Here is a 25,056-nt window from a genome sequence, read left to right on the forward strand (position 1 = left end):
GGGGGGAAACTTCTGCGTCAAGGGGAAGAGCAAAACCAAGACAAATTCACAGACTCTAGAAATGAGGCACTGAATTAATCAAAGTGGACAGGGAAGGGAAGAGCGCTCTGCCTACCAGTGGGATCTTGGATGCTCCACTGTTGATGAGAAAGGACGGCAAGACATCTTCATTTCACCTGCTCACGCTCGTGGAGACAGACGTGGCACGCGTCAGCGTGTACGGACCTGTGCCGGGCTAACACAGATGCCAATAAAGATGCATCCAGCCTGTTAGCAAAGTCTGCCCGACGCCGTTCCTTGCCTACTCTCCTGCAGCTCGTGCACGATGGAGCTCTGGAAGGGTACGTCCGTGCCCACTGCTTTGCCCAGGATACAAAAGCCCTGCTCTGTTGGCTAAAGCAAAGCTGCAACGCTTTACAGCAGCTGAAAAGCTCAGCTTCCAGACGTGCCCATCAGCAGGCAGGCACACGCACGCCTTCAGCTGTGAGGCCCCTTTACAGAAATTAAAACGTTGTCTTCTTAAAACTGACTCTGGTTTTCCAGCTCAGGAAAGCTGCTCTCTGAGGATGCTACGCTGAGCCCCTCCCCAGCTGAAAACATCCACTCTCACCCCCAAAAATGAGCTTGAGTTGGTACGGGAGCTGCACGTGTCCCCCTTGTATATAGCCCGTTTGACAACCCCGTTTCTTTCCCTCAGGATGGATTTTGCTTCTAGAAAGTCTACCAGTGGTGCTAAAAAATCAAGCTAGGAAACTGCCAAGCAGCAGCTTATCTCCAAAAACCCTGCTTCGGAAAGGGCTTTTGGAGTTTTTCTGTTTGGGATTTAGGGTTTTCTCCCATTTTTCCTTTAAACACAGACTCCGCTCACACTGATGCGAAGCAGAACTTACTGCCTTCCACTGGGGATGAAGAGTGGCTTTAGGGAACAGAAGGAACCAGCCCCATGGACAGTTTAACACTGGACATACCTGCAAGAGAGCCATGTGCATACATTGCAAACTTGCTTTTTTTTTTTAATCCACCTAGAACTGAAGACTTTCAGCTTATTCCCTTGCACCGAAACCAACCATCTGATATCGACAGGATGCAAATTTGATTTAAGTGCTCTTCCCAAGCTGAAGAAGTTAAATCAAATTTGATTTTCCTCTCTATTCCAGTGAGGCTAGAAATCACCCTGCCAAAATCCACGGTGCCACACAAGCTGGTGGAATCTCATCTGAATTCCCCCCACCCTCCAAAAAACCAAGCTGGAAAACATGTTTCTACTCAACACCTTCCACATCAGCGAACTTTTGCAGCTCTCAAACCTCCAGTTCCCCGAGTTCCTGTCCGATGCAGATCCAAGGTTTGTGTTTGGCTGGATTTTAATTGAACAGCATCTCCTGGTTAGGGGATCAGCGCGTGAGGAGCGATTCCCAATTTATTCCTGGAGCTGGATGCTCAGTAAGCAGGCGACAGCCGTAAGCGTTTCTTGACAGGCGCTTGGAAATATAATGCGCCGCGGGTTGTTTCTCCTTCCTCTTAATAGGATGCAAAGCTCCGTTTTCAAAAGAATATGCTAACATTTTAAGCTCTTTTTGTTAGTATAAATGATAATGTAGTCAACACAAGGGCCTCATCTCTCCTTGAAGTGAATATAATTCCTATTCACCTTAACACATACACATTAGGTTTGAGAATAAACCTTAGACAAGCTCTTCTTGAGTTGGCCTCGCTGAAGGCTTTGCTGCTGGAGAGGAGCCGGTGGAGGAGTAAACGAAGCTGTCCTCTACTGGACAACCAAAGGGAGGACTCGAGGCTTCTTAAATGATACAGAAATAATAATTCTAATACAGCTCCTCCTTTAGTGCCGTGCAAACTGAAATCTTTCCGCCTCAGGAGAATTGTCTTTTAGAGGAAGGATGCAACAAATAATCTGCCTGAAATAGAGAGGTCAGGGTGTTTTCCAAGCGGTGAGGAGACTTTTGCTATGGGCAAACTAGAGAAAGCCTGGAGTAAAGCCGTAAGAGGTGAAAGCTGTGGGTCTTGAGGAGCATGGACCTCTCCAAGCCCCTTTGTTATCATGATTTAGGCTCATGGTGCTCACCTTAAGGCTCAGGATTACCACCAGGTACATCAGCCCCTCTCAGAACAAACTCATCCCGCTGTCTCTAAAAGACAGTCACGGAAAAATATACAAGCAGCACTCAGATAGGGGAAGAGAGGAGGTGTAGAAACCCTACAGGTTTTTCTCCTTGTGAGGTTTATGAAACCGCTGTTCTCCTTGTTTTCAGCGCACGGGTTCCTCATCACACCTGGTTTACATACAACCCACTGACAGATTCAGAAACAAACACGTCTCACTGTTACGGGATTACAAAGGAAGGATCAATTCCACCCTGTCAATCCCTCCGTTTCACTAGCAACTGATTGGGAGGCATCAAACCCTGTCTTCCAAGAGTCAAACCCATAAACAAGACAACATTGTTAAAACAAAAAAAAAAAAAACAAAAAACCCACCAAAAAACAACAAACCAAGAAAAAAACCCCCACAAACTGCCAGATGCCAGAGATTGCTACGAGACAGCAGCACGAATAACAGTTTGGGAAATAATTGAGCTATTCCTGTTGGTGATGAAACCAGAGCCCTGGCAGGACAGGTAAAAAAGGTTTCCCAAACTTATTAACAACCTTAAGAGAGGTTTTCCCCTACAGGATGAAAAGGAAAAAATGGTGTCAGAAGGCGAAAAGGGGAATCACTGGAAAAAACATCCTTTCCCAAAAAATTTTCAGCACCACCTCACCATTTCCAAAGCCAGGGAGGTGCTGGCTGGTTTCCTTAGGAAGGACTAAACTCATCCATGTTTTTTTCCTAACGCACCAACTGTCAATTCAGGTCCTTTCATGGAGAATTCATTTGTAAAAGGAAAAGAGAAAAGGGGAATAACATTTAAAAAAAAAAAAAAAAAAGAAAAAAAAAGAGAAGAAAAAGAAAAGAAAAGGTATTTAATTGGCAACTGAATTCCTCATGAAACAAAGAGAGGGATTCATGCAAAGAAGAATAGGGAGAGCTGTTTTGATATCTGAATTTTAATGACTCCATGGCATCCCTATTTGTTATGTATCTGCTTTCAAAATGTCACGGCTGGCTCTAGTGGTAATTACTGAATTTCAACATTTATAGAAAAACAGCACATACAGTATGGAGATAATTGCCCAGTTGGATAGTTATAAAGGATCCAGGTTCCCCCCCCGCCCTCCTCCCTCCTTCTGTGACTACAGAATTTTGGTAATTATCACTAGAGCCACTTGTTAAAAAATCAGAAAGCAGGTAAACAACAAACACCAGTCTAGTTTATTCATTAAAATTCAAAAAAACACATCATCATATTGATCTTGAAATTACAAACTGCTGCACCTTGTAAAAAGCAGAGCCCTTACGCTACGCCAACGTTTAGTACTGCTGTACATCATGCAAGAAGACATTTTCCTGATGGGAACGGTTATGTAATAAACACTATTGTGTGGCATTTGCAGGTAAAAAAAAATAATCAATTCATAACCAGGTTATAACATCAGCAACGATTGGACCGCAAATCATGAGGCTTGGGGTGGATGAGATGTTAGCACAAAGCATGGACCATCCACCAAGGCTGCAGCCTTCCAGGGAGCAAGGTGATCCAGAACATTTTAGGGGTTCACTGTTCACGTTCTGGCTTCAACTATGTGCGCCCTATAGGTATAGCTGCTCCCAAAATACTCCTGCATCCACAAAAAAAATCATCATGGAAAGGGCAGCTCAGCTCCCAGTTCTGCCGGTGGCCGCCCTCAGCAGCGCCTTTCACCCACACAACTCTTTTGTCTTTGTAGGAAATACCACCTCCAGCTTGCAGACAGGCAAACCAAGACCCAGAGACACAAAACCACTCTTGATTTCATACAAAACCACTCTTGATTTCATACAGTGCACCACTACAAGGGCTGCGATGGCTTTATATTCTACATCTCCTGTGTGCACCACCCTGAGTCGCAGCACCATTGAACGCAGAGAGAAAAACGTTGGCTCGATGCAGAATTCGGGTTCAGCTTCAAAGAGCCCGAGGTTTTGAGTTTCCAAAACACGGGATTTTGTTACGTTCCCATCTTTAATCAGTGTTGTACAAAGAAAACTCACCTGCTTAGAAGTAGGATGTGTTTGAAAGTAGGGGGCATGGGTTCGTGAAGGTAAACACAGAAGTAGATAATTGAAGGAGCAAAGACAGTTAACCATAGAGAATCTCCTGGCTTTTACAGAAACAGTAAAGGAAAAGACCATTAAATATACACAGGAGATAAGTGGATACAGCAGAGATAAGAGTGACAGAGGGAAATTGAAGGCAGAAGAGGATAAGAAGCTGACACCGACACTTACAATATTTACTTTTGCATCTGTCTTCCTAAATGAAGAGGATGAGGATTTGCCTAAGTCAGGGATCAGATCCCCAGGGAGAGGAGAAGAGGAATTAGGGAGTGTGCACAGAACACAAGAAATGGTCAATAAAAGCTTAGGGGAACTTAAAACTGACACAGAGCATTAGGGACCAGATGGTAACATGCGCACAAGGGATTTAACAAGCGGGAAGCAATGACAAAGCACTAGTTCAGTCTTACGGATTTCCCTTAAAATGGGTAAGACAGGGAACAGAGGCTGCAAGTAGTTGGACATTTATACAGGAACCACCAGTGATCTCTCCAAGACCCCATTACTTTGACATCTCTCTCCCGGCGCTGCTACAGGCAGCAAGGTGGATTATCTAAGATGCTAACAGCAAGGGGTTTATTGTAGGAAAAGTCACTAATTTCATTGCTCTGAGGGCTCCTCTTGAAATGCTCTTCCCATCTTTATTTATACTATTCAAGGCTTAGCCTCTCCAGAAGAAAAACAAGATTGGGATGTTTTCAGATGGTAAACGACTCAATCTTATACATCCTTCAGAAAAACGAGCCTGATCCTGCTTTCTCGAGCCATCACTCAATTAAACAAGTTAGTTGCAATTAAATCCATCTTTATTTAGGATCAAACGTAAGCTTTTGCTTAACTTATCCCCCTCTTCTAAACCAACACGCGTGACCATCACCAGCGCTGGAGAGATGCTTCTTTCCGTGGCAAACTTTCCTGCACACTGGGGATGCGCAGAAAGAATCAGCTGCCCATTGACTGGAAGAAGAGTATTTATTTGGAAGCTAATTTTTAAGGGGAAGGAAAGGCTTGAAAATGCCCAGGTTCATTAAGAACAGTCAACATGATCTCATGAAAAGCAGATCAATCCTTATTAACTTGTTAGAAGCCTTTGAAGAGATTACTTGACTCGGTGAACAAGTGAGCTGCAATTGGCATGCATCTCAGATGGACTGGGAGCATTGGACAAAGTCCAGCCCATAAGGCTTAATACTAATGGTGAGCATCTGAAGTGCCTGATGATGAAGAAAGTGAGAAAGTCAGGTGCAAGAAAAAAAAGAGATCCACAAGGACGTCTGACAGAGTCAGGGACTGCCTCTGAGATACCGCGGGAGGTAGGTGAGAAGGAGCAGGTTTTACAGCCCACACTGCTCACAGCCTGCAGGATAACCGAACTGCTTTATCGTCTGGCCTGGACACACGTTTCTACTGTAACACCAAGTTTCACCCATTTTATTATAGCTCCCAGCTTTCTGCCTAACCCACAACTCAGCTCTACAACCCCCTGGTGGGACTGAGCACCCTCTTTCTGCTGGAGCCAAGAAAAGAGAAGTCTGGCCAGAAACACCAATGGAAATGCTGAATTTGAACTATTACACACACCAGGCAGGATCCTAACTATGGACATCCTTCTCCCTCGTCTTGCAACCGTCAGTCCAGCTCTAGCAACCCGTGGTATCTTGGAAATATGCCCCGTTGCTGTTCCAGAAGGAACAGGGAGTGGGTAGGTAATAATAAAATAACTCTGCAGAAACTTAGTATCACTCCACCATCATTAAGGATAAACGCTATCCAGATGAAGCAGTCGAAGTGGATAATGAGGTGTGCAGTGGGGGAGGCTGGGAGCCTGCCAGCCAGTGGGAAGATGCCACTTCCCATCATTTTTCATTGGTAGAATTGATAGATTGTGCTGCCAGCCTCTCCCCCAATTACACATTCATCCCAATTACGGAATCGCAACCGATGTCCTCAAGGAATGAAAGCATCGCAGTTTTCAGCTAGGAAGGGGCAGCTTTGGCTCTCACCTCCTGCAGCTGCTGGACGAGAAGCCCTTGCCCCACCTCATGTCCCATTTCTTCCACACAACAAGGACGGACCTCATGTCCCCGGAATGTTTCCTTGTCCTTGGGCGGAGAAGAAGCTGAGCTCATGCCTTTCCCCTTCCCGTGTTCATCTGCATGCCCACCTCCACAGGAAGATGTCTGCTCCTTGCAGAGAGGATGCTCCAACCACCCCCTGTCAGATAGCTGCTAAAATCCCAGGTGATGTCTAGATTATGATTCCCAGTGTGGGTGAACAGACTCCAGCGAGGCAATGGCCGTGCCAGTGATGGGCACGAGATGGGATAAAGAAAAACAGAGATCTCAGGCTTATTATTAACTTGACTTCGTAACGTATACCCCTATAAACACCCCTCAGAGACGCACTGCAAACTCAGAGCTTACTAGAAAATGGAGACTCCCTCTCTCACACCTGAATAAATACCGTAATCACAGGAAAAGCTTCAATCAGAGCTTACAACAATCCCACAACACAAATCCATACGACGCTGCATTAATGCTCGCAGTATGACTTGTTATCCACAAAGGAAACACTGCTGTGTGATAATGAAGGCGTTCGATTGGGATTTCTAGATGAGCAACAAGAACTGCCTGGCTACTAGAGCGTGACACTCGAAGCCGGGATGAATACGCTGCTGATTGCCAAGATCGGGCTAAGTCACCTGTGGTTCCACTTCAGAGCCTCTACTTGTCCACCACCGTCGTCAACTGGCCGGGATGACCACGGAGCCACGGCTGTGGTCCCCCTCTGGTGTTTTTCAGCAAAGACCTGCGCTTTCAGGGCACAGGATTCACCTGATCGCATCACCACCGCTGCCATGAAATGCAAAGAGGTCACAGGAGATAGCAAAGCAAAAGCGGCTCAATGCAAGTGGACCATTATCTTGACTAATTGAGGTAGGATAAGAGCTGCATGGGCCAATTTTTACCCATTCTTCTGTCAAGAGGAACAGCTCACCTCTGCAGGCTGGCGAGCTAGCATTAGCGTGTTCGGGGTTTGGGTTGTTTTTTTCCCCTGCTTAGGATTCTTCATTAAACCACACTGGCATTTCTGCCAGCCCAGGGTCACAATTACGCCGCACAGACTCATTGTCTTTGCAAGAACAGCACAATCTCTGCAACAAAGGCGCTTTTTTTGCACTTGGAGTAGAATTATGGAAATTCATTGTTTTGCCTGACACCAGGCTGGGAAAGAAGATGGCATTCGATGACTTGACCTCTTCGCTGCTGGCTGCAGCTGTGCGTTAAAAGGCAGGCTTGCCTGTGCACCATCAAGCGTCAGTGTTTCAGCTCGCCCTCCTGGCTTGGGATATAAAAAACCCCAACTTACTGAGAGTACACTGAAAAAAGCCTAATCATTCTCTTGGCAGCTGGAGTCCGGGCTGGAAGCCTTATTCTATTGTTTTCCTACTACCTTTCACTCGGAAGAAAAGGAAAACATCAGGGAAGTTTGCAAACCCTCCTGGTTTTATGTTCTTTGGCCCAGAAAGAAGTGAACTTTCATCTTCCCTCGACACTGATTTTAGGTTAGCTTAGCTGGGGCGATTCCAACCACCAAATATGTATATGACCAGCATTAATAGGGAAGAATTTGGGGCTAAGTGAAAGCAGATGAAGAGACCAGTACTCCTCCAGGCAACAGTCTGCCACCCATGGATTTTCCTTACTTTCTCTGCACGGATGAAAAACAGTTTGAAAACCCGAGGGAGACATTTGGAGACAGTCTCCATTCACTGCCTGTAAAAGGGGGATTTGTCTCCCCAAAACACCAGCTCACTTCTATCAGCGTCAGCAAGAACATGACTTTGGATGGGTTTGGAAAGAATCTAAGTTTTATGTGGGTGACGAGGGCGGGTGAGGGCAGTTGATGCTAAAAGGAAGGAACAGTTTAGGACAGACAATAAAAACTTCAGGCTTCAGGTCTTAAACCAGTGTCTAGCAATTAAGAGTCAGGACAAGACCTGTCTGGAGGGTAGGTGACCCTCATATCTGCCTGCTGCAGGATTTTCTTCCATCTTTTTTTAAAATACCTAATGCTGGCCACTGGCAGGGAGAGGACAGAGGCAGCTTCTCAAGTGCCCCATCACTGCCTCTAACTGCCGTCCTCCCTGGCAGCTCAGCGGAGGGGACCCAGGGCTGGTGGGACCAGCACCACCATCCACCACCTGCCGGCAGCGAGTCCAGTCCCGGCGTATTGACACAGTGAAGCAGCTTTCCCAGAGATTTTTGTTCCCTCCCCCAAAGCCACACTGGTCATGGTATAAAAGGATACCCTCCCCGATCCTGCGAAACAGAATGCTGCTAGTGCATTAAAATAGGCACGACTCCGGGAGGTGAAATACTGCACCTGCAACCCCGCACATCACGCACATCCCTAATCAGCTCTAAAAAGCTTTGAGCTTTATAGGAAGGACCAGCTGAACAGCTGATGGGGGCTCTGCCCCATATACCTGTAGGTGCTTTACTCACTCCCCTCCTTTTATTTTTTAATATCATCACTTCTCTAAAAATAAAATCAACTTGACACTGATTAAAGCTGAAAAACCCCACCAGACCGGTTTCTCCATGTGCCTGACTCCAGGGCCCCTTGATCAAATTGTTTTCCTTCTCCCCGCTGATCCCCATGAACTCCTCAGCTCGGCTCGCTCTGCCCGGGGGGGACAGGGCTGGAAATGGAAGCACAGGTTTCCCCCCGGCACCGAGCTGTCAGAGGCGGCTCCGTGAGCATCAGTTCTGCGCGCCTGCTCTTCGGGTGCTGAAACGCAGCTTTGGAAATGGAAATGCAAGATTTCTTTCCTATTCTCTTCCCCCCGCCAAGCCTGTAACAAGGTGGAGAGGGAAAGTGCCAGGCATGGATGAAAATAGGAGGAAAAGAGTTGACACTTTCAGCTAAACCGGTCTAAGGATGAGGCAGAGAGCATCTCCAAAGGGATACCTGCCCCTGACCCTCACAATAAGGGGCAGTTAATGCCCTGAAAACAGGGAGGTTATTTCTCCCTCAGGAAACAAGTCCTGCCTCAATTAGCACATTTTTCAGCCCAGATGGAGCAGGATGATTATCCACCATAACCATCACTGCTGCCTTCATCTGACAAAAAAAAAAAAAAATAAAAAAAAATAAATCCTGCCTGGTTTCAACCCTTCCCTCTCCTCCATAAGCACGTCCTAGCTTTTCAGGCTTGGCCAGGTCCTTCTCCTTTCCAGGCTGATCAACCTTGGCTTGTAAATGAGGTGAGTAGCTGCAACAGTTGCTGCTTTATGAGCTCAGGCCGGCAGCATCTTTAGGAGGTTAGGGAAGAGTGAGGAAAAATAATACATTCTGCTGCCACTGGAAACCAAATTATTCCCCAGCCAACACGCAAAACCCGCTCATGAATTAACCACCTCTTGCTAATCACTCCCACTTGATATTTATCACGGGTACGTTTCACGAGATGAATCCTGTCACCAGCTTTTGCAGGCGGTTGCCAAGTCCCAGGAGCAGCTGCAAATCTTCATTAATAAAATTTCTGGGTTCACTTTGTTTGGGCTGAAGACTGCCACTTCCCATCCTGCCACCCAGCAAGTACGAGGCAGCATTGTTACCGAAAGCCATGTGCAAAAAAAAAAAAAAAAAAAAAAAAAAAAGCTTGGAAATTTTAAATGAAAACAGATGTTGAGAAATGCCATTATCCAGCACGTGCTACCATAAATAGCGTTAACATTTTTAAGCGATGGGCCTTGCAAATTGGACGCTCTGAGGGATGTGTTCGCAATTAACGTGAGGGGTTTATCCTCACACCCACAGGTGGCGGTGGGTTCGTGTCTCCTGCCACCCGTGGTGGAACTGGAGGTAATTAGGTGCACAGAATGAAGCCTGAGAGAGTCCTGCATGCCGGCAAGCAGCAGCCGCGGCTCTCTCTTCAAGCAGAATGAGCTCTGCGCTCCCGCAGCTCCAGAGTGGTCCTGCAAACTCAAAAAGCTAGGTGTTCCCTTCGTGCAGAGACAAAGACGAGTTACTAAGGGATACACAAGACGATTCCAAATGTATCAAGCGACTCCATCGAGATAGCTAACAAGCTAGCAAGCACAGAACACACTCCCTCTGCCATGCCCGACACCAGCCGTGAGGTAAGATGGTACCAAGCTGCTGCTCTCAGGCTGAATCTCCTGTCTTCGTATTTCTGGCCCGAACATACGTGGTGATGTAACATACTAAAGGGCAGGTGGGAGCTAAAGCAATGCTGCCAGGCAGCCAGAAGGCCAGGACTTTGCTTTGGGGTGGGTTCACTTCAGTAGCAGAAGAGAATGGGTTAAAACCCTGGCACCAGATGCTCCCAGGTGCTGGGTCCGGATGCTGCGCTGTTAGCAACGAGCCAAGCACAAAGCCCCCTCTTCCAAGCCCTGAAGCTCTGGTAAAGGTTTTAATCCGGAGGAGAGCTTTGCAACTCATGTCCACAGCCACCCTTTCAGGAAGCTTTGCTGTTTAACGGCAAGAGCGTTCTCGTGCAATGGATCAATTCCTTGAAGAGGTCGACTCTTGCTTGTAAGGTCAGCTCTCTATTCTCCTCCCAGTGCTCAGGATGTCCACACTTTCAATAAGCCGGTGCCTTTACAACATGTTTTATTAAGACCCACTAGTGTATCTCATTGTGCCCGTGCGTGTGGAGCGACATCGCTTTTTAGCAGGGAGCTGGGTGAACAGCATCCTCTTGCAATACACCAAGCACGCTTTGTTCGGGTCTGAATTAAACCAAGCCAAACCAGGGAATTCAGAGTTTAAAGCCCCAAACACTGCCTTTAAATCAAGGTAATGCTTGTATGTGCGGCCAGGAGCTGTCTCTTCCCACCGCAGTTACCCTGATAATAGGATCATTCGAGTGCTCTTATCAAGTCTCCTGCGTGCTTTGTTCTGACCGTTTCCAAACAGCAATCGTTGGTCACACTGCGCTGCTCTCCCCACGCTGCTCCTGCAGAGCTTCCCCCCTTCCCTTCCCCACCAGGCACCCGCTTTGGAGGTCCGTACCATGAGTAAGACCAGGCCTATAGGATGCAAAAAGCAAAGAGGCACAAAACAAGGGGGCAGCATGAGTAACCGGACACATCTCCAGCGTGACTCTGGTTGCATCACCGCAACGCCCTTGCCTTTGCTATCTGCCAACCACCAGCAGCTTTTTCTCTTCCTACTTGCTGGGAAAGTCAAAAAGCTGGGAAATTGAGGAACAGAGGAAAATATTTGCTCGTTATCCAACCAATTAGTTGGTTGTAAAGACAGCAAACAGAAGCTTAGTCTCCTAAGCACCACATTTTTCTTTTAAGTGCTGTAAACAAGCTAATGACTCTGCAGAGTACTGGAAAAAAAATATTGTAAGCTACAGCATTTTTGAAACTGTGAAAATAATCTGGGACTTTCTGGGGTTTTTTGGGTCTGAAAAGAAGTGATGGAAACATCTCAATTCTGGGCTACTGAGCTTTGGGAAAGATGTCAAAAAGCTTTCCTCTTTTTTTTTTTTTTTCTCCCAGCTAGTCGCAGCAGGCAGACCTTCACAGAGCATCCCCGTAACACTCGGCAGCCTCTACATACACCACGTACTCCTTCTTACACCATACCTGTTAATTAAGGGGAGCATCAATATTCCCCATATATTGGAGGAACAAGATCATTAATGTCCCTGAGGACACAGACAGGGTCCTCCTGCTCCCCAAGCTCTGCTTTGAAGCAGGAGGTAAGTGCAAATACACTTCACACTCCCCAAACTCCTGATGCCACAGCGGTCAGAAGGGTTGAAAACCACCATGCACACATTGGCCCACCTAATTCCCAGGAGAAAATTTGGTTTGGGGTCATTATTGGTTATTCAAGGTGGGAAAACACTTCATTACCAGGTCCAGATTTGATACCACAAACCCGCACGCTTTTCCCACAGGTTCTGACCAAAATGCACACCCAGCACTAACGCTATCGTAATCCTGATGCCTCTACATCATGGGTGTCATACAGAATTCAAATTATTTATTTCACTATATCCACAGCCCTCCCAAGCTGCTTCTGTCCCAAAATTGCCTCTTATATTTTCTGTATACAGATAGTAATAACTAAAATAACCATGTGGATGGATATCACAAACCTGGAAGGTAATAAGAGGCAATGACTCCAGTGACTGAAATGAAGGAGAAAGACAGTTAATGAAATAGAGATGCCTACCAACATGTTTTAAATCAATTCACAGAGGCAATTTAAACAGCCGATCCTGCCATCACGTTTAAAATATGTCAATTCTGCTACTTTTTCCCCATTTCCCTTTTTGGCTTAGTTTCTTTCAGTTTTCCCTTTTGGTTTTAAAAAAAAAAAAAAAAAAGAAAAAAAAGAAAAAAGGGAAAATAAAGAAAAGCTCACCTTCTTGGGTTCACAGCTTGAGCTTGCAGAAAGACAAAAATCTAATAGGACACAAGTGAAGTAACTCCAATGACAGAGTGCCCTGGTTAGAAAATTCTTAATAAATCACCAAAAACAATTGCTGCTCCAATGCCACGTTTGACAAATTGAAAATAAATTGCATCAATTGCACGGGAGCCAGGAGAGCCCAGTTCAATATTTTTTCCCTAATACATCTACAGGTAGTGGTGGTGGTGGGGAGATTTTTATTTTATTTATTTATTTTTAACTACAATCGATAGCTTATTCTTTTCCGATACACCATGCTTGGTCATAGTTAGTAAATACTCAGGCTCTCCACGTTATTTCTGCGCGTGCAGGCACACCAAAACGCTGCGTTTCCCCTGCTCGGTGCAGTGCAAGCATCATTGTCATTCAGACGCGCCCAATTATGAGCTATTAAAGTGAAATGATTTGAAACCTGAAGATTTCATTCAGAGACTCTCCTCCACACACGTGCTCCTCAACACACAGTGCCTCCCTCGTCTCAGCTCACTCCAGAGTCACGCGTAAAGCCAGCTTCTTCTCCGGCGCTCATTTCTGAGGTGTGTTTTTCTTCACCCGTGTGGCATTACCGATAGCCTAGCGCTATATATATATATATATATATATATATATATATATATATATATATAATTTCTTTGCATTTTTGTAGCTCTGACAGGCCCCACCTGATAACAACACTCTTTTGAGTCATCACAATATTTCCACTTGGAAATACTGTCTATGCGTGAATGCCAGCCAAGGCCAGGTAAAAAAAGGACAACGCAGTAATTAATCCTATACAAAGAACACCTCTGATCCCCCTACGCAAACCTCCGCAGAGGCACAGATGCTTAAATTGAAAGATCGCGGTCAGATAACGTGATCATTCACCCTAAATTAAACATCGCCAAAGTTAAGACTACTAAAGCCTTCCCCGTGCGCACTTGTTACACCATTTCGGGATCCACAGCGTGCGCGTAACAGACACAGCTCCTTTAATAAGGATGTGTTTAATATTACCATTTCTCCTCGCTGCTCTGTGGGTGGCCCCAGGCCTTATTTTGCTCCAGGTTATTCTGAGACAGGGTATTCGTTTCGTTAAGCGAACGCTGTCCACCCTGCGCACTCCGCTGTCCACCCTGCGCACTCCGTGAGGGCTAGAACAAAGATGCTCTGATCATGTAATTAAGCCTCTGTAATTAAAGCCTTTTAGAATGCAAATACAGACTGCATTCAGACATAACCACCTCCTCATGCTTGCTTGTGACCCTGCAGATACTCTGAAACAAAGGCAGACTCTGCTCTGGTTTACCTGGCAGCCTTAAGGCTGTGAGGACGAGGGGCACGGGGGACGTGGCCAGTACAAACTGCCTCCTTCAGGGGGAAATTCCCAGGCAGATCCAGCCAGTTTCTACCCCATCTATCAACCTGAAGTGCATCACGCTCTCAATACCATGCCCAATGCAGGGAAGAGGTTTTTTGCCAAGGTACAAGGGTTTTTCCAAGGTTAGAAAGGCATTTTCACGACCCTGCCAAAAGCATCACGCCCTGTGTCCTGAAGTGCTCAGGCTCTGGAGTTACTCGTAGGGCATTTTTGCAGTGGGCAAACCCAGGGAAGATGTATTTTCCCCGTCAGCCTCAATCTTGGAAACGATTTAAAATGTCGGTTATGATTTCAGATGAGAAAAACCCAAAGCACCAAACAGCTCCGCTGTCCCCATCCCTCCTCGTCCACCCCTCCCTGCAGAGCAAACAAACAGCCTGGGGAGGACATCTGGCCATGGAAACTTTGGCCCAAAGAGTTACAGCTTGGCACGGTTACAGGGAAGGGAGAGCAGAACCTTAGGGGAAGCAGCAGGCAGCCTTAGTAACAGGTCGTGGGGTAACACAGCCGTCCACGGGGACACCTGCACGATATTCAACCCCTTGAGATACCTCCTTCTACAGGTTTCACATGCACACACCCCAGATTTCACATACACGACTGCAAACATCTCATTCCCGAGTGGGACCCGTTACAGTCAACGTTTCACAGCGCTGCGAGCCCTCGCAGCGCTACGTCAGTCGCCCAGCTGCCAAATGCACAGCCCCAACACCCTGCTGTGCCCCCAGCCCTCGGGCTCTGCCCGTACGGCGCGCGGCGCTCCAGGTTTGGAAGCCAAACCCTATTTCCACGGCCCAGCCCATTCTGTGGATACTAATCTACACGATTATTATCTGGAAGCAAGTTCAAAATGGGATATTTTGGGGTTACGAGGATGCCTTGAGGAAAGCAACAGTCAGCCATGTCACCCTGGGGGACGCGGAGGTTAATTAGGGGCAAGCAGCTCCACCGCTGGTGTAAACGAGGTCGATGCACAGCAAGAGCAGATCCCACGCTGCTGGATCGATGGTGTGGAGCAGGGATGCCTGCTTGCTCCATCATACCTCCCAGGCACCGGTGAGACGATGCTCAGCTACAAATCCTAACCCCATCCCAGAGCAACGCAGAGTAACTCAGGGAATTCAGCAAACCCAAAGGGAGCCCCCGCCGGAGAGGACTGCAAAACCGCTGCCAGCAAAGGGCCGCAGCATCACTGCGGTTCACGCTCCAAGAAAAGTGGGCTTTGACACGGCCCTGCTAAAAAGCTGTGCCTCTTTCATTGAGGGAAGCATAATTCAGAGTCGCCGAATCCCAGGCAACAAGCCCATGCAATTGTGTTTGTGCCTCTACTCAGGGTAAGAAATTAGTTATCTGCCTAAAACAAGCAGGCAGTTTCAAATGCTGTATTTGTGTAATTTGCATGCCTCAATAATGTTTTATGTATTACGCTACTTATAAGCTAAAATGTACATGCACGCTCCTGCAAATTTAGGTAAATTATGAATAAATTAAATCTTATCTAAATAAACAAGTGTCTTTTTGAACAGAAATGCAAGCTGTCATGAATATTTAAGTGGACAAGGATAAATCCTCTTCATACAGTGTTACTTCAAAGAGGATTTTAGAGCTTCCTGATTTTTAGTTAGGGGAAAGTAAAGAAAAGAAAAGACGAGGGGAAGGAAACCTCAGGCCCAGCTATTCTCAGGGGAAATCGCTATTGAGAATTCTGGCCTTGTAGGGAGAGGCAGCCAAAGCTCCTTTTTCTGGAGGCTTGCAAGAGCTTTTTTTTGTTGTTGTTGTTGCTATTTTCTACCAAAGGAAGACTTTGAGACAGGATTTGCAGAAAGGAAACTCAAGGAGAGCTGAGGCGTGGAGCCCAGTGGAAAACCAACACTGGGAAAGGAGGAGAGGGAGACTTTGAGGGCAGAGTCTGCATCGGGCATCACCAACGTACGGCGGCATCCAGCATGCGGTAGGGCTGGAAGAGGGGACCCGTGAGTTTTTAGCCTGGTGCGGCACCGAATTAGAGGACTTTGGGCAGGCAGAGCAACTTCTGGGTTCACCTTTCTCAACTGCACAGGGGAGATAAACATGCAAATAAGATAGCAAAAAAAAAAAAAAAAAAAAAGAGCCAGGAGATCATCTATCTTATCTCCCTACCAGAGCTGGATTCCTCCTAATTGCTCCTCTGCCGCTGCTTAGCCCTGGTCTCACCCACGGCACCAGGGGGCAATATGAGGCTTAATTAACTGAAGTCTGTACAGAGCTTGAGATCCTCAGATAAAAGGCGTTATGGAAGGGCAGAGTGTTATCAGCTGGAAATAAACCCTGGATAATCTTCTCTCATCCAGAACTAGATGTCTCTTAATAATATCCCTCCGGCACCGCGGCGGTCCTGATTAAACCCCATCTGGCGCTCCAGCGGGAGTTGTGCAGGAAACAAGAGGGCCAGGGGTCCAGGCAGCAGCTTTCATTTACCAGTATTTTCTAGCACGGCTCTACATCCCCTCGCTGTCTTTAACCTGGAAGTCTGAACTCCTCCTGACAGCCCACAACTTCGCTAGAGGGCTCAAAGGATGGAGATGGGTGTGCAGAGGACTAAGACCAATTGCAGCGTTCAGCTGGAGAGAGAACCGCCACCGAGCCATCAACCTGCCACTGGCGTAGGGATACAGGAGAATATTATTTTGTGTATTCTCAGGAAACGACAAAAGCTTTTACGTAGTACCTTGGAGAAAGCATAGGCAATTTTATTTGGGGAGAGAAAAAAAAAAAAAACCCGAAACAAAAAAACCCCAAAACCCAAGACTAAAGGACCCTGCTGTAGGACATGGAGGTTTACCTGCAATTCATACTGGGTCTAAAGCAATTAAGGGTTGAAGCTGCGGGTCCTCAGGAACATGGGAAATAGCTCTGGGAGGCTTCCACCCAGCTCCCCCCTAAAACACGGCACCATCTGTCAACAGCAAGCACCATCGCTGACGAGCCTGGCCAAGGTGGCCACCCTCCTCGAGCCAAAGGTGGGCACGACGTGGTGAGCTACCAATGCCAAGGGCTAGAAGAGGAGCTTCTGCCACCAGTGCCGAGGTTGGGGTACACCAATGGGACTGGGGGGGTGCCTCCCCACTAGTTCCACTGACATTGAGGGAGTCTGGCTGGCCCCAAGCTGCCACCCCATCTCAGTGGAGACCCTCCACTTTACACCAGTGGAGGCTCTGGTAGCTGATCCCCTCCCCCCCAACAGCAACCCCACCTTTCCCAACAGCAGGCACCCCACCAGCACGTGAGCCTCCAGCATTTATTTGCCTGTGATATTCATGTCTGCTGTCACTGTGGCAGTTTAAGAAACTACAGTCAGTAGGGACAAGCTAAAACGCCCCTAATGAGCCATTTCAAAACACACTAGAGTTGCATATATTAAGCAAGCACGTACGACAGGGTTATCGTTTAAAGGTGTAGAATAAGCAAGCTGGCTTAATAATTAATGCACGTGTTATTAGGAGATAATGGCAGCAGCACTGGAACGTGCAAATCAACTAATGCCAATTCAGGCTGGGAAACAGCAACCACGGGGATGTTTAATGAACTGCAAAAGGCATTGCTACACGCGTACCCCAGCTCCAGAGACAGGACCAGCACCCTGCAGTAAGCCATCACATCAAATAACCACAGACCCATCGCTTTGCCCTTCCAAAACTACAACTTCAAACCCTGCACCGCCCTTCTTTTGCACTCCCCTTCTTCCTCCCGCCTACCCTCCACCCATGGGGTCACTCATCCCCTTATCAACAAACAAGGATCTGGCTGCGGGAGGTGGATGCAGACTGGGGAGGCAAAGTCCTTATGCAACCACCTGAAACAGCAGCGAGGAGCAGCAGAAAGCGCTTCCCAAATGAACTGCTTCCCACCCTCCCCATAGAGATGTTCCCATCTTTCAAATTTTGAAAGGAACTGGTAGGGAGAGAGGAGCCGGGTGGAGAAAAGGTCTGTCTTCAAGATCTGTTGGCTTGTCAGATCTTAACCTTTAAATCAAAAGGAATTTTCGGAGTCCTACAAAAGCAAAAAGGCTTATGAAATTGGTGCAATTGAATATGCTTGGTAGTGGCTTTTTTCTTTTCAGTGCCTTCTGCATTTTTGCAAGTTACATGGATCAGTTTTGGTCTGAGACCTAGGCGCTGGATAACAAAAGCAGAGGCCACTGTCTCAGCCCAGCATCCCGGGAAGTCATCAAGTTTTGCCCTTCCTGAAGGATCCGCAAAACTCATTTACCAAAGGTACTCGGTGGCCTCCCACCTGTGCTATTTCAATTCCACACTAATGAATTAGTCCCAGCGCTCCTTCAGTCCCTCGGGAAACAATCTCCTCCTCGTTCCAGCTCAGTTCTTTATGAAAGCGTAATTAAAGTTCTAGCTGGGGATTTTAGCCCAGGATACTCCTCCTCAGTACCCATTTGCTGCCATCCCTATAAGAAGATCACAGCACGCGCCTGGTAACAGCAGCTCAGAGCAAGCACTGCAAATCCCCTGCCCTGCGTGACCGAGCGGCTGCTGAGACACCCTCGGAGAGGCTCCTGCAAGCAAGCAGAAAGATTTGAGCTCAGCCTAGCAGCACAGGTCCATCCTCCAAAGGGAAAACAACTTGTCGTGCTTAGCAGAGATACAACCGTGCCTCTGAACTTCTCTGCGTGTCATTCCTTGCCAGGCACGCACGGCTTCGTGCTCCCCGGTAATTCTCAGCAACCTTACAGAGGAGGTACCGGGGTTGGTAGTGGTGGGGTTTGCTCAGCCCATGCTCTCGACGGAGAGGTCGTGGGCTCCATCAACCACCTCTCCATGCAGCCCTGGTGCTTTCCCCCCCTAAGCCCCAAGTAAAAGCAGTTTGAGAGTAAAAATGCTGATGCTGTCGTAGTAACAGAGCAGCGCATGCAACGGGTCTCCCTGGAAAGCTGTTCAGATAGCTTCTGCTTATCCAGTTTTGTCCCCCCATGACATTTAATCAATCAAGCTAAGTTGGAAGCAAGCTTGGGAGGGGGGAAAACAAAACAAAAAAACCCCTTAAAGATGTGTCCCATTTACCTTCCTCATAGCTTCCAACGAAAACAAATTTACAGCAGAGGGAAGGAGGGCAAGGGAAGATGAATGAAATTGCCTAAGAGAGGGAAATGAGCAAACCCAAAAAAGCAATGCCTTTATTTAAAAATATATAGTTGAGAAGTCTAATCACAGAGCACTCAGCTGTGAGGTCTATCCATTATCAAGAGACTGACAACACATACTAGTAGCCAGTCTGGGAACGTTACTTAATAAATCAAAGCTGACAAGCGCTCCCAAACTGATATAAAAACGCTCTTTAATGTCTGTGACCTGCATAAGTTTTATTCATTTTACTTTCTAAAATAATAGATGAATAGCAATCGAAAACAATCTATTCTCCTCAAGTGGGAGTCATACATCTTTATTCTTCAAGTGGGTAGGGAAGCTGGTTATAAAAAGAAGGGGTTGGGTGGGGAGGCGCAGGGCAGAAGGGTGCGCGTGTGCCCCTGGCTGCTATTGGGAAGGAGCAGGCACCCAGCAGATAAATTATCACAGAATCCTAAGAAGAGAAGGGCCATTTCCAGGTTTTTAGGCAGGTTTTGTTTAGCAGACTTCCCAAATATCTCAGGGATCAGCCCTCACCCTTACCGGGCCACCCACCGGACCACTACAGCGCGCGCTGCTGAAATCGGTCCTGCGGTACCAAAGCACGCAAGGAAAACCGGTGCTTAAGGAAACACTGCCAAAAGGGGACTTCAAGGCTATTTTCGTCAGACAAATCCTTCGATCCAGCACGTTTCTTCCCCTTTCTGAGCAAGTCAGCAGCTAATTCAAGTAAATTTTATTGACATGTTACAGGGGCTGATAGGATGCTCAGCTCCGCGTATCCCGCAGCTGGGCTAAAATAGGCTCCAGATGCCAAGCGCAGCGCTGGCGCCCATCTGTGCACTCAGCCAGGGACCAAACTCCTCGACAATCAACAGGCTCAGCGTTCTGGGTCCCTACCGAAGCCTGTGGCTCCACCTCATCTCTGCTGAGCAGGTCTTAATGATTTCATGTCGCAGGGCTCCTGTCAGCGTGCATCTCTGCTGCACGTGAGAGGCTTTCATATCCTATGTTTGCAGTATCAACAAAGTTTCCAGGACAGAGTAAAGAACTTGAGACAGAAGTAATGAGCATCCCCAAGAGAAGAGCTGACCATCACGCTTCCAAAAGACAGAAGCTGCAAATGAAGACATCCTGCATAGCCAGAAATGTTGCTTTGAAGAATTAGCTACAGCTGCTTCAGAATTAGTAAAAACTCCCCGATAACTTAGACCATCAGCTTCTCTACAGCGTTGTTGTTTAACAAAAAAGGAAGGAAGAAAGAAAGAAAATAGTTTCTCAACTGCTATCAATTTCAATCAAATTATGTATCTTGCAGGATAGCAAAGGGGAGATTTAAATTGCTGTGTGCATGTTGCTTCCCCCACCCCACCTCTCAGCTTTCAGAAGAAATAAGGTTTGATCTTTTCAAATGTAAATTAAGCAATTTGCAAAATATGTATTTTGGCATATCGGCAACTTGGCTTTCAAAACAAACTGGGGTTTTATTGATTCCATGAACCACCATCAGAGTTATCTGCAGACCATAATTTTCAGCTTTAATAAGAAGAGATGCTTTTCATTTAGAGTAATAACTGCCATGCTCCTGTGTTTTGGCCCATGCCCTCCTCTCCTGCAGCCAGGGACCCAGTGGAGCAGAAGCAGAGAGGGATGCTCCCAACAGCCCCATCCAAAAAAACTATGCAAGGCAGAAGGGAGCTTTCCCTCAATTTTAATCAGCCTTAATTCACACTGTGGCTACAAAGTGATTTGGAGGACTGGACTAGCATAAATCACCATCTCTCCCTGCAAGTTTTGTCAACTTCCAACCAAACCAACTTTCTGGTGATGAAAAGGACCATAAAGCATAGGAGAGCGATATAGACTCACAGAATGGTTTGGGTTGGAACGGACCTTAAAGATCACCTAGTTCCACCCCCCCGCCACGGGCGGGGACACCTTCCACTAGACCAGGTTGCTCAAAGCCACATCATCCAGCCTGGCCTTGAACACTTCCAGGGAAAGGACAACCACCACTTACTTCTCTGGGCAATCTGTGCCAGCACCTCACCACCCTCACAGTAAAGAATTTCTTCCCAATATCTCATCTAAATCTATCCTCATCCATCCCCAGGCGGAGCTCCGTGCACTGCAGCTGGTCACTGACATAGAGGGTGACAACCCCCGTCACCTCCCCTGCTGGTCCTTCCTAAAGAGCCTGTATCCTTTCCCATTTCCCAACACTCTGGCCATAGCAGCCACCCCACCACATCTCTGTGATGCCAGTAAGATCAGAGCCTTGCAGGCATGTGCACCCGTCTAACTCCTCTTATTTATTCCCCATGCCATGTGCATCACACAGAGGCGTTTAAGCTGGGCTCCCGATGAAGCTGGCTTACTGGATGGAATTCCTTTTTGCTGCTCTTCAGATGTTCTCCTGCTGATCTGTGATCCCTCTCCAGGCTCCGGACACCTACTGCTGGCACTGGCGTCCAGCTTCTAGGAGTGGGATGGATTGCAATTCCCCTGCCCCGGCAACTTTACTTTAAAATAATTATCTGGCACGTTATTGCTTCCACGATGTTACGCTCTGCCTATGTCTAGGAGCAGCAGTACCGTAACACTGAGTAGAGAACCTTGCATCGTCTCAGCACCTATAAACGTTAATTAGTCCCCTCTCTTCATGGCGGGGGGAGAGGGGAAAAGGTATTTGCCCCACCAGATGTCTCACAAAAAGAGAGTGCCCAGCCCTTTCCCAGCAATTGCTCCTGGAAGCACAGTTTTCGTGGGAAGCCTTCCTGCCTCGGGAAAGCAGACTGGCAGGAGGTGCCACCAGGGAAAATTCTCTCTACCTGTAAAGCGAAAAGAGCAATTCTGCTTTTATATGCCAGGAACAACAAGGATAAGCTTCTTAACAACTGTGGGTTGCCCAGTGCTCCATTAAGACAAAGTCCCAGCAGACAGAAGGATCAGACTGGATGCAGGAGACCAGGGAACATCCCGAGCTTGAAATAACATCCGAATGGCACGGTGCGTGGTTCAGCAAGGAGTCCTGGGTCAAGCTCAGCCTTTGGGATGTTGTATCACACCCTTCCACAGACTGTGATCAAACACTCCCCGTACACATGAACACACAGGAGAACTGCAAAAAGAATTTGAAAAAAACAGACCTCGCAAAAGAGGGGAATTACGCACGGCGGACCTCCGACATGGATATGCTGTGCCAACAAGGCTTTGTCCGTCGGCTGCCTCCCCGCTGATCTGCAGCCCAGGAAATTAGGCTGCGTGATGACAGATGAGAAGCAGAGCTTTATTAAACATGATACCAGGAGGTATTTTACCTTCCAAACTATCTCAATTACTGAATTATTGCAGGTTTGCTCCAGCCAAGCACAGCGCAGGCGCAGCGTGGTGCTGGTTGTCCCTCCAGTGAGGCTCCCGCGCAAACTCCCTGCTCAAGCGAGGCACCAGGTTTTCTGCAAAACCAGAGCAAACTGGGAAGGGCTTGGGAAGTGATTTTGGCAGCCTCGCTTGGAGCTTTCCCATCTTTTATCTCATAGCAAAGACACCACAGCACCTGCTTTAGTGCACAGGTACCGAGGCAAGGAAGTTTTATCCTAATCCTGTGTAATCTGAAAGAATACGTGACGCTCACAAACACGCAAGACTTTCTCATTCCTGCCATGAAGGGCACCACAAAGACATGCTAGGAGGATAGGTGTGGCAAGGGACGAGCACCAGGCACAACAAACCAGATTTCCAGTGATCCCCAAGAGCTGTGCCTGTGCTGGGAATCGCTCGGTTTGGGGTCCTTCCCTGTGGAGCTGCTCAGATTCCAAGCTACAAAACTGGGCAGGATATAGAAAACACACAGGATAAGGAGTTTCAGAGACACCCAAAATATTTGTGAACGTCAACAATGCCAAACAACTAATAGAGTTTGCTTTGGTTTTTTTTAAAATCCAAACATTTTAATGTCAGCACTTCTGAGATAAAGTAATTTGACATTTTAGAAATAAATTCATTTTGATAGAGCATTTTAAATTCAAATTACTTCAAAAACAGAATGTTAAAGCAAACACGAGGGTTAAATAGTCCCCAAACCCACAGATGAACATTTTGCATAGTTTTACAACAATCTGCTTTACATTTTGCTTGGAGGGGGGGAGAAAGAAGAAAAAGAAGAAAAAAAAAAAAACCCAAGAAAGTAGTCCAATGCTTCTGGCACAGTTTGACCTGCGTTATTAGTTTTTTCCTCCAAAGCTTTTGGCTCAGCCACAGAACTGATCTATTCTCTATTTAGAAAGACTGACATAGTCAAACCTCCCGTGGTCAGTGCATACCCTTTGCCCAGGCATAAAAGAACCTATTTTCAGCCTGGCCCCATTAATACGGGCACGGACCTCCCCCGCCCCCTCCACCTCCCACCCCAGACTTCTTCAATAGTAACGTGAATATCAATAAAGCATTAATGAGCAATTTTCCCAGCTCTTACCAGCTCTTACTGGAAATAAAACCTGACATCTCTTATGTCATTGACTACCTCTCATTTACCGGCTCGCCTACGCTGACAGATAACCAATAGCCCCTTGCATTCATTCGCCTCCCAAAATAGCAGGTTTTCACCGCGGGCCCGAGGCTCTGTCTGGGCTTCAGCTCCCACTTTGGCCAATCTCAGATATTCTGAATCCTGGCCAAGGCATATTCAAAGCTTTTTCCTTTTTCTCTGAAGCAACTGCTAAAGGGTTGGTGATTGCTGCCCTGAAACACCGGCACCGGCCAGCCCGCCGCTGATGGCTGCTGGAAGGAGGACACAGACAGCCAAGGAAAGGAAGGAGATAAATACCACATGTAGAAACTGGTTGTATGTGCCTAAACCGAGGATGCCAGCACCCAAAAGAAGCAGTTTGCAACATCACCCACCTAGATTTTGGTCTGCAATTCACTGCACAGCCTTTATCTTCCTACAGTAACCTCAGGAGGAGCCCAGAGGGTCACTTTTTGCATAACCGAGTTACAAGAGGGAGGACAACCTCCAGCGCTGACATCCACGGCAGGTACAGATTGCACGGGAAAAACATTTCACCTGCTGCTGGCAAGCAGTCAGTCTGAGGCAGGAACACACAAGGCTGTAAAAAGGCAACAGCTCAAGATGATGGGAAGCAAGAATGATCACTGCTGTCAATTAAAGGTGTATGGAGATACAAAGACTTTATACACCATGCTGCAATTCAGACAGGACACAAACATCAGCCAGTCTGTTCTCAGTATTATCTCGCTACTGCATCGCTCAGTGGGACGGGCTCCATCCCTTTGGCACAGGGGTTCATCCCCAAAAGTTGTCCTTAAAAAAGCAGCGGAGGGACTTTCACTGGCACTAGCTGAGTCTCCTACAAGAAATAACGGCACCTGCCTGGCAAAATTGTTGGGCACTCTTTCACCAGCATCCCCCGCGAGCATCTCCACCAGCCACAGAAACCTCCTCCTGCAGATGAGGTCCCTCTCTGATCCTTGGCAAAGGCAGTCCAGTGCTGCCTAACGCAGAACTTGCAGCGAGACAGATTGGTTACAGGATCCCTCAAGGTCCTCTCAAGCCACTTTTCTTATTCTGTATTTCTCCAGGACCGGGAAGAACTGTGCCTCCAGCAAAAACAGCTGACGTGCGTCTAAGCTGCCCTAAAACCTTCCAGGGATGGAGGACTCGCATCCTCCCCATGGATGGAGGTCACCTGTCCCAGGGCTTCCCTATCCTCGCTGAGACAAGGATTTCCCAGATGCTCAAGCCAAACCTCTCCCACTGTACTTTAAATACATGACTACTACTCTTCCCCACCGCGGTCGCTCACAATTCCCCTCTCCTTTGCAGCAGCTTCTGGCATATGGAAAGGCTACTGACGCCGTCCCCCCACTCTCTGTCC

At 47.3% G+C, this 25,056-nt stretch overlaps 1 protein-coding gene across 6 annotated transcripts in view; it reads right to left on the bottom strand.

Annotated features, from left to right (window-relative positions):
- The window catches only part of KIRREL3 (kirre like nephrin family adhesion molecule 3), a 340,228-nt gene that overhangs the window by 240,077 nt on the left and 75,095 nt on the right, over positions 1-25,056 (bottom strand). The window lies entirely within an intron of this gene.

The sequence above is a fragment of the Falco punctatus genome (assembly GCF_963210335.1).
Source record: "Falco punctatus genome assembly, chromosome: 16".
Lineage (NCBI taxonomy): Eukaryota > Metazoa > Chordata > Aves > Falconiformes > Falconidae > Falco > Falco punctatus.